Source organism: Anopheles coluzzii, chromosome 3, assembly GCF_943734685.1.
Source record: "Anopheles coluzzii chromosome 3, AcolN3, whole genome shotgun sequence".
Lineage (NCBI taxonomy): Eukaryota > Metazoa > Arthropoda > Insecta > Diptera > Culicidae > Anopheles > Anopheles coluzzii.
This window is the reverse complement of record NC_064671.1, coordinates 22,120,760-22,132,341: the sequence shown is the minus strand read 5'-3', so window position 1 is coordinate 22,132,341 and position 11,582 is coordinate 22,120,760.

The following is an 11,582-nucleotide window of genomic DNA, read 5'->3' as shown; positions in this document are numbered from 1 at the left end:
TGTAAAATATGTGTTGCTACGCCCCACCACAGCACCATTTAAGCCGACCTTATAATCATCCCGATAGTTACCCCAACCCTTTTGCATCCCACGTTGGTCAAGCTGGCAATTAATTAATACGATAAACCAACAAACGATTAGTGGCGAAAGTGTTGCACCAGTGGCAATACAACGTGGCAAAAAAAACCGTTTCGCTGTATGGAAACAAAAACATGCTCCCTCCCTCTCTCTCTGTTGTTTGCACCACAACAGAATGGAGTGTTTTTTTGTATGTGTGTATGTTTGCTCCGTCTGTGTAAACCCTTTTGCTGCGCACTGCGCAAGAATGTACCATCGTAATTGATTTAATGGTAGGTTTTTCGGGAGCATGTAGGTACACAAACACGTGTACACAATGTTGTTTCATTATTTTGCTACCGCGCAAGTACACATACACAAGCGCGTCTGTCCTAGTGAAGAAGGTTCGCGCTGTGATGGTAAAGCAAACAGGAAGCGCGATGGATGTTATGTTAATTGGAGCAGGGTGTACCGTACCAAAAGGTCAAACTATCGCTCGATGCGATGAAATTGAAAAACAGAAATATGCAACAACAGCAAACAAGTGTTTTTGGCGTTTTATCAATTTACTTTTACTGCCCCATTACCGACACTGTCATCCGCGCGTCTATTAGCGCGAACGAACGGTAGACATCGATGCAAGCGCAAGCGACGAACCTACCAATGAGACGGCGTAATGATCAAGTCTGCACTGCCTTTTTTCCAATTGCGTTTCCCCGCTCCATTGCGCATCACAAAACACGTGTTTTGACCCCGGTTCCATCAAGTGAAAATGTTCGAAATTCGATTCGAAGTACCAAACAAGCTTAATGAACCGTTTTTGCTTACAATATGGGGTGACAAATGGGAACGATCGCACCTTTAGGCGCGCGCGCGCGCAGTTGGAGCTCGGTGTACAAATTAGTGGTACAAATTAATTTACCCATGTACAAAAGTAAACGAAAACAACGCACACACACACACAAACAATTGCCCTATTTCGTGTAGACAACAATATTCAAGTAGGTAGCGCTTTGTCGCTATGGATGTTTGCTTCCACGAGCTACCACGGGTGAAGAGCGGTTACCGGTAACGGTAACAACGATGGCGCTCATCGCACCACAAAGGTCCACACCAATTACAATAAGTTCGTACAGTTGAGGGTAAACAGCAGCAACAGCAGCTCCAACTTCTACCGACTCCATGTCGTTTGCTGTGCAGCCGGGAAGTGCATTCGCGCAGGAGGAAGGGGGGGGGGGTTAATTATTTTGCATCGCCACCACCCAGCGGGAGACGGTTTTTCCGCGTGTAGCTTTAATGAACTGCTACAAGGGCTTGCGCGGGTTACACCCGTCCCGGCCAACCCGACGTTTGGCTGACGAGCCTTCTCCCTGGGCTCCTGGTGGGATTTGAAAAGTGTATTAATGATATTCATTACGCCACACCGCTCCTGGTCCGATCAGGTCAGGCCCGATCGCAGCCAGGTCTCAAAAACAAAAACGACCGCCCGCCACTCGCGTTGTCCTGACATGATCATTTCGCACACGGCTGACCCGTGCGGCTGGGCCGATTCAAATCTTATTATCCAATTAAAGACCAATTATCGGAAACAGAGTAAACCGATTTTGGAGCAAAAGGAGGAGGCAGCGAGAGAAGGAGAGCTACTTTTGCCCCCGCTTCGGCACACGAACAGACAAAGTGTGAATAATGCTGTCGCAGCGGTTTTGAGATTGAGATGCAAAATCACGACGACAGTGGCAATGTGAAGTGGCAACGGGTGAATGTCGTTTTCTGGTAGATGGAGCTAGGCCAATCGTCGGTTGACAGGTGCAGCCGTTTTTTTCTTGCACGATCGTACCTTTCTTCATCTGCGGTTCACGAGGCGAACGGTGATAGTATGATTAATGTTCGTTTTAACAAGCTTAGGACACGATTAGAAGCCACCTAAACGTGTAGGAAGGGGAAATTAATAGTCTGACAACACGATTGCACAATGTGGTTTTCTGCAATCCGTTCCTTGAGATCAGCTTAATAGAGTCTTTAGAGACCCTTTGGTGATAGAAGCGATAAAAGAGCGCAATTACGCAAATTGATTCGTTCTTTGCGAATAACTCAAACATTGATTGGACATTTCAGATTCCTAAGACCTAGCTTATCCGTTCCTAAACAGACCATTCATTCATCACCAACACAACATGATGAATGTAATAATATCCCATAACGATCAAAATTATTGCTGATTGCATATTTACCCTCTTGCATGGTATCAAGTCGCACGCTGAACTTAAACAGAAGAAAAGACACATTAAAGCACCTATAATTTCATGTAAATTCTTCGCTCCCTCGCGCACACCGGAGTTTGGCACGGTGTCAACACACGAGGCGAGGATGCAATCCATTGCATTAACATTTTTCGAATAAAATGCGCAAATTATGCCTTGTTAATGGAAATTCACCACCACCAGCAGCAAACACTCTGCTCAAGCACAACCTTGCTGTGTTACCTTTCCGGCTGCTGGAAGAACTTGCTGGACAAAACAAACAAGTCTTTAAAATGTAACCGTATGCCCGACCTGTTTGTTTCAAACCGTGTATGCCGTGGAATAGTTTTATCCCTAGCCCCAGCCAAACCCGATAAAATGGCTTACTTTATGTTGGAAACATATCGGAACGCACTAACGTGGGGAAGGGGAGGTACGATCGTTTAATTCCGGCGTCCAGACGTAGCCGGATTCTTCGGACTCGATCGCCCGAAGTCACCGTGGATCGGTTGCGGTCATGCGTCACCGTTAATCGCACGTACGGCTGACACGCGCGCGCGCTGCTAAACGTCGCGTGGAATCCCTGTGTGGGGATGAGCCAGAGCCTTGGGAGGGATCTCATTACAGCACGTTGGAGCATAATTACTCTTCTCGTCGCTACATAAGGAGTCTGTGCAACTGAGGAATGAATGATGGGGGGATTACTGTGGACGTGATGTTAGGAGCTTGGGTACGAGAGTTACGGCGATAGCGAGAAGCGATCCGGTACCGTAATGCACGCCGAGGAAATGGGGATGATCGAGCTCGAACCAAACCAAAAAAACCACAAACCATTAAATTGCGCGTTTGGCGTAGATGTAGATAGAGAAAGTGTCGTTCAAAAAAGGGAATCAAGCTAGCAGATTAAGTAGTGTCAATCAGGTATTGTGCGTAGTCGTTTAATGATGCATATTGATGTGATTGTAGCACCTGTATTTGTAAAGTAAGAGCAAACCTCCCCCCCCTTAGCAAAAGGCAAGTAGCGAGCAAAAAAGAGGGTAACTGAAATCAAAAGTAGTTTCTTAGGGCTTGATATGAGGAAGGAGTTTTGTGTATCTTGTTTCCAACAAAAAAAAAAGGAAACAGGTAAACAAATTGCTAATCCAACGCATCGAGCCAGTTGTAGGTTGTACAGTGTAGTGAGTAATAAAACCACAAATCAACAAAACTCTCCAAAGAAGCTGCTGAACTCCACATTTTTTATTTATTTCTTTTTTCTTTCGATGACGTTTTGCAATTTCTGTCTGGGATTTTACAGCGCAAACATACAACAAGGATGCACTTTCCTGGTAAAAACGATACCCCCAACACGATAATGCCAAGGTGCAGAGTTGTGTTTTTACAAATATTTCCAGCCTTTCCCCTACCCCATTTCCCACGCCACACCCACACACACACACGTACATCCGATGCACAACAACACGGCACACTGCGCAACCACTGTTACCGTTATCGGGGTACATAAATCGAACACCATCGTGTGGTAGCAGCGACCTAATATCCTTTTTCCCAGCATCCCCCCAAAAAAAAAGAAGCCAAAACAGCATCGCATACCCCTGCCGCAAGCTGCTGGCGGTGGTCGCCGAACGCCGTGATAAAAATTCAATATGGAATTTGCATCCAATTAAGGAATACTTTTTGCTCTGCACCGCTCCAATTCCCGGTAGGCCGGCCGGCCGGGAACGGATCGGATCGATCGGATCGATGTGTGAGCGAGAGCGGATTTACGTGAGCCACGATCCGCGATCGTGCCGAACGGGAGTTATGGGGAAAGGGGGGCGAGGATGACACAACTCGGGCCCGGCGAGAAAACAATAGAGCAGAATTATGGTGCGCATCGAGGTCAGCCGCCAAACCGACAGGAAGAGCGCTTCCGTTTCGCTAACGCCCTTTGGCGGTTTGGCAGAATGTTGGCGTTGGTTTGGGAAGAAAATGTGTCGCCCAGAGTCGCCCCTTTGAAAACGGGAGAACTAAGTCAACGAATCGTGTTGTAGTCGTTTTTTTGTGTTAACTCCTTTCCGACGATCACGTCCTGTGAGGGTTGTTTTTTTGTATAGTTTATATTCACGCCACCTACGCCACCATTGCAAACTGGGAAACGTACTAAAAGCAAAAAGGAACGAAACGAACGAAAACGATAAAGCTTACGAAGCGTTTGCACAATCGCTAGCGAAAACTTGCGCAGAACACTGTAGCAGAACCACTGGAAGCAGAAAATGTGCAAGAAGTGAAACACACACACACAGGCGAGTGTGCAGGCGAAACAAATGAAGATTACACACGGATTTCGGGTGGAGATTTGGTTCGTTCGTGATGCTGTGGCCTGTTTTTTGCTTTATTTATTTCATGCTATTCTTCACCAAACTGCTTTGTGTTTTTTAGTTTTTTTTTTGCTCACTATTATCTGTTTTCTGTTGCTTTTCTCTGTTCTTCTTTTGTTAAATCGTTTATGTTACTTTTTTGTGCTTTTTTTTTAATCTTTTCTTCCTCTGCCACCAGAAATGCGTTTGTTTTGTTTTAAGCGGTTGATTTGTTACATGTTCTTTGTCTTTGTTTTAGTGTGTTTTTTGTTTTTTGTGTATGTTTTTGTGATTCCTTCATTCCCATTTTACTTTTGTATCCTTACTTAGATGTGTTCTTTCTTTTTGTTCAAAAGCATTCCACTATTTACATAATTGCTCAAAAAATGCATCCCCGAAGGTTAGCTTTTATATAAGGCAACAGAAACAAATCCAAGCATTGTGCAAGGGAGTAAATAAAAATGGAAGAAACCATGCCCAAAATGGAGGTTCTATTCTTTGTTAATTCGAATATTAAAAGCTTTACAAACCATTCCGTGTTCGTAAAACGCACAAAAGCATTAATTTTTGGTCGCTCAAACAAACAGTAGTCCACAACTTTTCGGTCAACCCTACACCCGGCACGGCGCGGGATTATCAGCACAGGCCGACGCGAACGAACGAATGCATCGGTCAATCGGTCCCAAAATATCACTACCGAACAAAGCGAAACCAGACCAATTAGCGAAATACCGAATAATTCAATTTCACGTAAATTTTTTCACCCCAAAATCTAGCCCCGTCGATCAGTGCGGTGGAAGCGGAAAGACAAGGAATGGCCGATCAAAACCGGTGAAGGTGAAAAAACGAAACCAAAAATAACATCACTACAACTTTAGAACAAATCTTCCTGTTCGGTCAACTGCATTCTAAAAACCTTCGCCGCTCCTTGGACTGACCAAAAAATGCAGATCGCTCTCCGGAATGATCGCTCCCTGCTAGGATGATCGTTTTGGGCTGTCGGAAAGCGGCCGCTAACGCACGCCCGAAACGTTCGGTCCCTAATCGGAAGGAAAGCATCCTTCAGCAACGGAGCCAAACAACACCGCCCGCCGCTGTTTGCCCGGAACGGAAGCTCAAAATTATGACAAATTATGGCGACCTGATTTGACGCAATTAAGGCATTCCGGGAACCGACCGAAGGTTCCGTCGTGTTTGGTATTGGGATTGAATGGTTTGTTTTTTTGTTTCTTCTTATAATAAAAACCAGCTCCAAATAAGCACCACCACTGTAAGGATTTTCATCCAGAGAAACATGGAGGAAAACAGAAAATCTCAGACACCGGTCTTAACGTTGGCATACGGCATACCGAGCAGCGAACTCCGGGACCGTTCCCGGTTGCGTTCCATTTACGGTGGCAACGCGCACGCACAAGCACTCACGCATTCACGCGCACACGTGTGCCCGCCGGAGTCCATGGGCCCGCACCGAATGGGCGCATTAAGTTGTAAGTTTGAAAGTATTTAAAATTTAACAAATTTGATTACTTCCTTTTCGGGCGTGGGCCGGGGAAGACATTTTTCTCTCCCGACATGGCGACACAGCAAAATTAATAACCGGCACTTTTCCTTCCACAAACTTTCATAAATCACCGAGACCGACCGAGCACGGGGTAGTTGGTGGGTAGTTTTCGGGCAGCGATTTTCACTCCGACTCCGACAGCTCTTTGATCACGACGATTTCAAAGGGATAGCATTGGCTTATTTTGGTACCGCCCGATCGATGCCGGAAGCGCGCCATTGGCATGCGCGGTGATCGTTTCTAGCCTTATGCGGTATCGAGCTGGCCACGAATTGCACGAATCACGTGTGGTGGTAGGAAGTAGGCGATCGGCTTTGGGAAAATCATGGAAAGAACCACGAGCGTTGCACGTTAATTGGATGCAGAATCGATTCTAAAAGGTTCAAGCTGGAGTAGTTTGTTTAGGTTAGGTTACAGTTTGAAAAGAAATGGATACAGTAACAAAGTAGCAAAACAGCTTCGTACAGTCCGAATAGATAATCAATTAGATAGTTTTATCCGAATGTTTTACATACATTGAAAACATAGAAATAAGGTTCTGAAATCTCGACCCAATTGCAACTATTTCAGATTTATCCCTTTAAAATTACATCCGATCATCGTATGCCTATTTTTGTTGCATTTTGACTGTCCCTTGGAGGACAAATTGTTGATGTATGGACTTCAAAGCCACTGAATTAGTCTAAAATTGACCTTAAATAATGAAACTGTCCCTAGCTTTTCCTTAATCTTTGTTTGTAATCATTCCAATAAAGAAAGTATGTCGTGTTCAGCTATCCGCCAACTATTATAATTTATAAATCCACCCTTTTTTTTTGGTCAGCAGTTCTGAAAATGGCAATCAAACAATATTCTAAAATATGAGGACATTTTTTTCCGTTTGCCTGCTATGCTTTTCTTGTCCAATTCCAACAAACTTTAGCTTGAGACTGGGCTTTGTAGTTAAAAAGCGGAGCGTATGATTTTTTAATTTTTACCTCTTTTTTTCCATATTTAGTATTTGAGCCGGTCTGGTGGTACAGTCGTCAACTTGTACGACTTAACAACATGCTCGTCATGGGTTCAAGCCCCGAATAGACCGTGCCCCCATGGGTAGGACTGACTGTCCTGCTATGGTAACAATAAGTCACTGAAAGCCAAGCCTACTTCACTGGCAGGCCTTGACCGACATCGGTTGTTGTGCCAAAGAAGAAGAAGAAGTATCTGTGACTTTTTTATAATTTCTTCTTCTTCTTCTTCTTCTTTTGGCACAGCATTTTATAATATATGGATACATTTATATTAAGAAAATGCAAAAATAATATGCATTTTGAATCATTCTTTGAACCATTTTATTGTTATTATTATTTATTTTTATTATTTATAGTTGCAATATCAAAATTCCTTTTGTGTTTTGTTCTGTTAGTGTTATATTTTTTCGTTTTTATTATTTTGGCTTGTTATTTACTCTCTTTACTATCTAAAAACTAACATTTACTATCATCAACATAAAACCAGCGTTTGCTGAAATTTATCCAAATTTCACGCATCTTTTGTATGATCTTGTTAAAATTTCGAAGCTTATTATCAGCATACATATATATTCTAGTTACCAATCATCCAAGTAAAGTTACAGCTTAGTTTGTCAATCATATCGGCTATATTACCATAACAGTTTGATAAAAAAATGGATGCAACGGTCTAATTGAAGTATAAACAATACAAATCTTGCGATGTTTATATTTAAGAATTTATGTTAGATTAAATATCAACAAAACTGGGAAAAAGTTAAATTATTAAGTGATTTTAGGCAAGCTAAAAAGCGAGTGTGATTTGTCTTTCTGGCATTCTGGTCACAACTTAGAGAATAGAATTTTGCATGCATTAGGCCAACCATTCATAAAAAGTCCTAATAAATTATAACATCATTTAATACCTATTACCTAAACGATTCCTGTGTTTCATCCGTGACTCAACGCTGCCCGTTTTATCCTTTACCACAGAACCAGAACACAAGCACACACACATTACACATTACGAATAGAAGTAAAAAAAGACAAAAACACGCCTGTTTGTTTGCGTTCCAATAGCACCCATAAATCTATCAACACCAAAAAGAACCACCCGCCCGGGCAAGCATAAATCCTAGACCTAGGACAGGAACAAGCAACGTTGTCATCGTGGTCGTCGTGGTCGTTTGCCCTAAAAGCCAAACCAACCAACAACTCAATAGTACAACCGGTTAAACGGCACCCTTAAGCTTGCAGCAGCAGCAGCAGTAGCACCAGCTTCCGAAAATGAAGGAACGGAATTTTTCCCCCAAAGACCAAAAAAACCCATCTAAAACAGGACGTTATCTTTCAACCTCGATTAACCCGAACGCCCGCGAGTTGAGAGGCAACATCCTTCTCTCACGCCATCGGTCTGTGGGACTGTGTGTGACACGGCGAGCGCTTCTGTTTCACCCCACGGATGAGGGCCGTACATCATCGGCCGAAACAGTAACGCCGCCCAGGATCGCTGCCGGGTGGGAAGGTGGCCACCTTGCCCGGGCAGGTAGAAATCGATTTCTTAATTTATATCGCTTCCCTTTGCCCCGGTCCGCTAGCGAAGCGACACACAGTGACAACAACAACGACAAAAAAAAGAGCGACCGTTCTAAACCAGGAACCAAGCCATACATCATTTCCGTAGATGCTTATCTTGCGCCTAAAGATGCTACCGAAAATAGTTCGCCCGAAAAACGCTCGACGGCAGCAGCCGGCCGACATTCCTATCTCACGGACTTGTATCCCGCGATCCATCGGGTAGGCCCCGATCCTGAGAAGAAAGGTTTGAATGTTTTCTGCCAAAAACAAAAAGCAAAGCAGCGAAACAAATCGTACCACCAACGCTCTAACCGCGGGGACAGTTCCATGAAATTTCGGCCTTCAAAGCTCTGTGTCACAAATATTCCACCGCGATCCGGTGATCGTCATTCCCGCGCGCAAAAGCGATCCTAATTAGGGCTGGGAAAAAGGCCCTCGACATGACCATGTCCCGGTCGGTGGGAATTGGTCCATTTTTTTGGGCTTGGAAGAACCCAACAAACCCTAAACTGCCAATGATTGACCGATTGACTGACCGCGAGGAAGTCGTGCGGCCTACCTGCCCTATCATTAACACTCTTGAGGAAGTATTTATCTAGCACACGGCGCTAGGCGATTATCGACGCGCTTCCGGTCTTACCAAGGTGCCGTCCCGCTGTCCACACTGACCTGACCCTGTCAGGAGAGTTACGCGTCATATGCCGCACTGCCACCGCACAGACAAGACGCACCAGGCATTTCCTTTTCATCCAAAGTCCATGTCATTGCCGGATCTGTGCGCGTTGGTCCTTTGCTGTTCGGTGTGCGTTGCTGACTCACCGTGACGAGCACGGGGGGCGAAACACGATCGATTGGTCCGTCGGTTCGTCGGTTGCGTCCACCAGCACGAACCAATCATTGTTTCACATCGTTATTATGTCGATTATTCAATTAATTCGCTCCCCACCCTGCGCCCTGTGTTGCGATGTTTGAACAGAGCAAGGGGATAACACACACAAAAAGGGAAGAAACTGTGGAGGGAAAGTGAAATTACACAATGAGAAAATTATAGACTTTGCAAGACTTTGGTTGGTTGGTGGCGTTCTTTTTTTTCGGTAGCAACCAGTAGCCTGCTTCGATCAGAATTACTAGTCGTAAAAAAAACTCCCAAATCGTGCTCTGATCGTGGCAGCGCAGAATAAAACTCATACACGCCGAGCCGATAATTTTCGGCGGTGTCCAAACTAGGCATGGGACAATTGTGCGAGACCTATGCCGCACACTCAGTTCATTATAGTGTGCGGTTGATCGTCGCACGCGAAAAAGTGAACGGGTAGGTCCTCCGCACGCATACAGAACTAACTGAACTAACTGTTGTCACACACAACGACACAAGAAGATCTCTCGCACTTTGCGCGAGAAAGAATGCACATATTGCTAGCGTGGTCAGATTGATTAATCGCACACAGCCGCACAAAAAGAACTCCTGCCGCACACTGACCCCATACTGAGTGAGAAAGAACACTCATAGCCGATGGGTCATTCGCACACAGCCGTACGCATGTTCGGTTGGGTCAGTCGCACACATACCGCACGCGTGTTCAGTTGGGTCAGTCGCACACTACCGCACAAAAAGAACTCTTGTCGCACACTGCCGCACGCGCGTTCAGTTAGTTCAGTCGCACACTGCCACACGCGTGTTCAGTTAGTTCAGTCGCACACTGCCGCACGCGCGTTCAGTTAGTTCAGTCGCACACTACCGCACAAAAAGAACTCTTGTCGCACACTGCCGCACGCGCGTTCAGTTAGTTCAGTCGCACACTGCCGCCCTCGTATTCAGTGGGGTCAGTCGCACACTACCGCACAAAAAGAACTCTTGCCGCACACTGCCGCACGCGCGTTCAGTTAGTTCAGTCGCACAAAAAGAACTCGTTAAGCGCACAGCAACATAAAAGAGAAAGCTTGTAGATTTTACTCGTTTAGATCAGCTTTCGTTACAAATCAACTTAAGTATATACAGTTTGTTCTCGAGCTACGTTTTCTAAGTTATTGTGTGCAATTAGTATAATTGGCTCAAAGGATTCTCAAATGCAAGATAAATTACTGTTTTACCAAAAATTTGAGAGCCTCTTAAAAACCAGAAATTTTCTAATTTTCTGCATGAATTGTGATACATAAATGGTTTAATGTAAAAACTTAGTTTAATGTAGTTACTTAGTTATGCATGACCCGCGTATCTCGGACTGACTGTATTTATAATTAAAAATGCAGCCTTAAAAGCAATAACTTTCTGTTCTTGCATTAAAATCTCGATAGAATTAAATATGATATTTAAAAAAAAATGGTACTCCAATTGAGCGACTGACCTACCGCACGCGTTCAGTTCTTCATACTAAACGAACTACATCGCACGCGTTCACTGAAAAGAATCAAATTGCCCAAGCCTAGTCCAAACGTCTTCCGTGGCTACTGGGCCTGTCCGCCCTTTTCCTTGGCAGGCTGACGAGAACCGGGTCCAACCGGGTGAAGGCGTAATTCTACAAATTAAGACAATGAAACAGCACCATGACGCTGCAACAAGCTGTGTGGGGAGGGCGTTAGAACGGAACGCTTCTCTTCGTCGTCACTGTCGTCGTAGAGCGGTAGCGGGGGGAGGGGGGATTAGTACATCCGCCTGGCCACGTTTTTGGTTCTTTCCCACAAACAACTTATCTTCCTCGTCCTGGTAAAAAACAAACTGATCGCAAAAGGTTAACTGGCTACACAAATAAACTCTACCAGCTCATCACATGTCAATGGTTGCTACGCTCATGCTCAAGTGCCTATTACCAAGGCCATC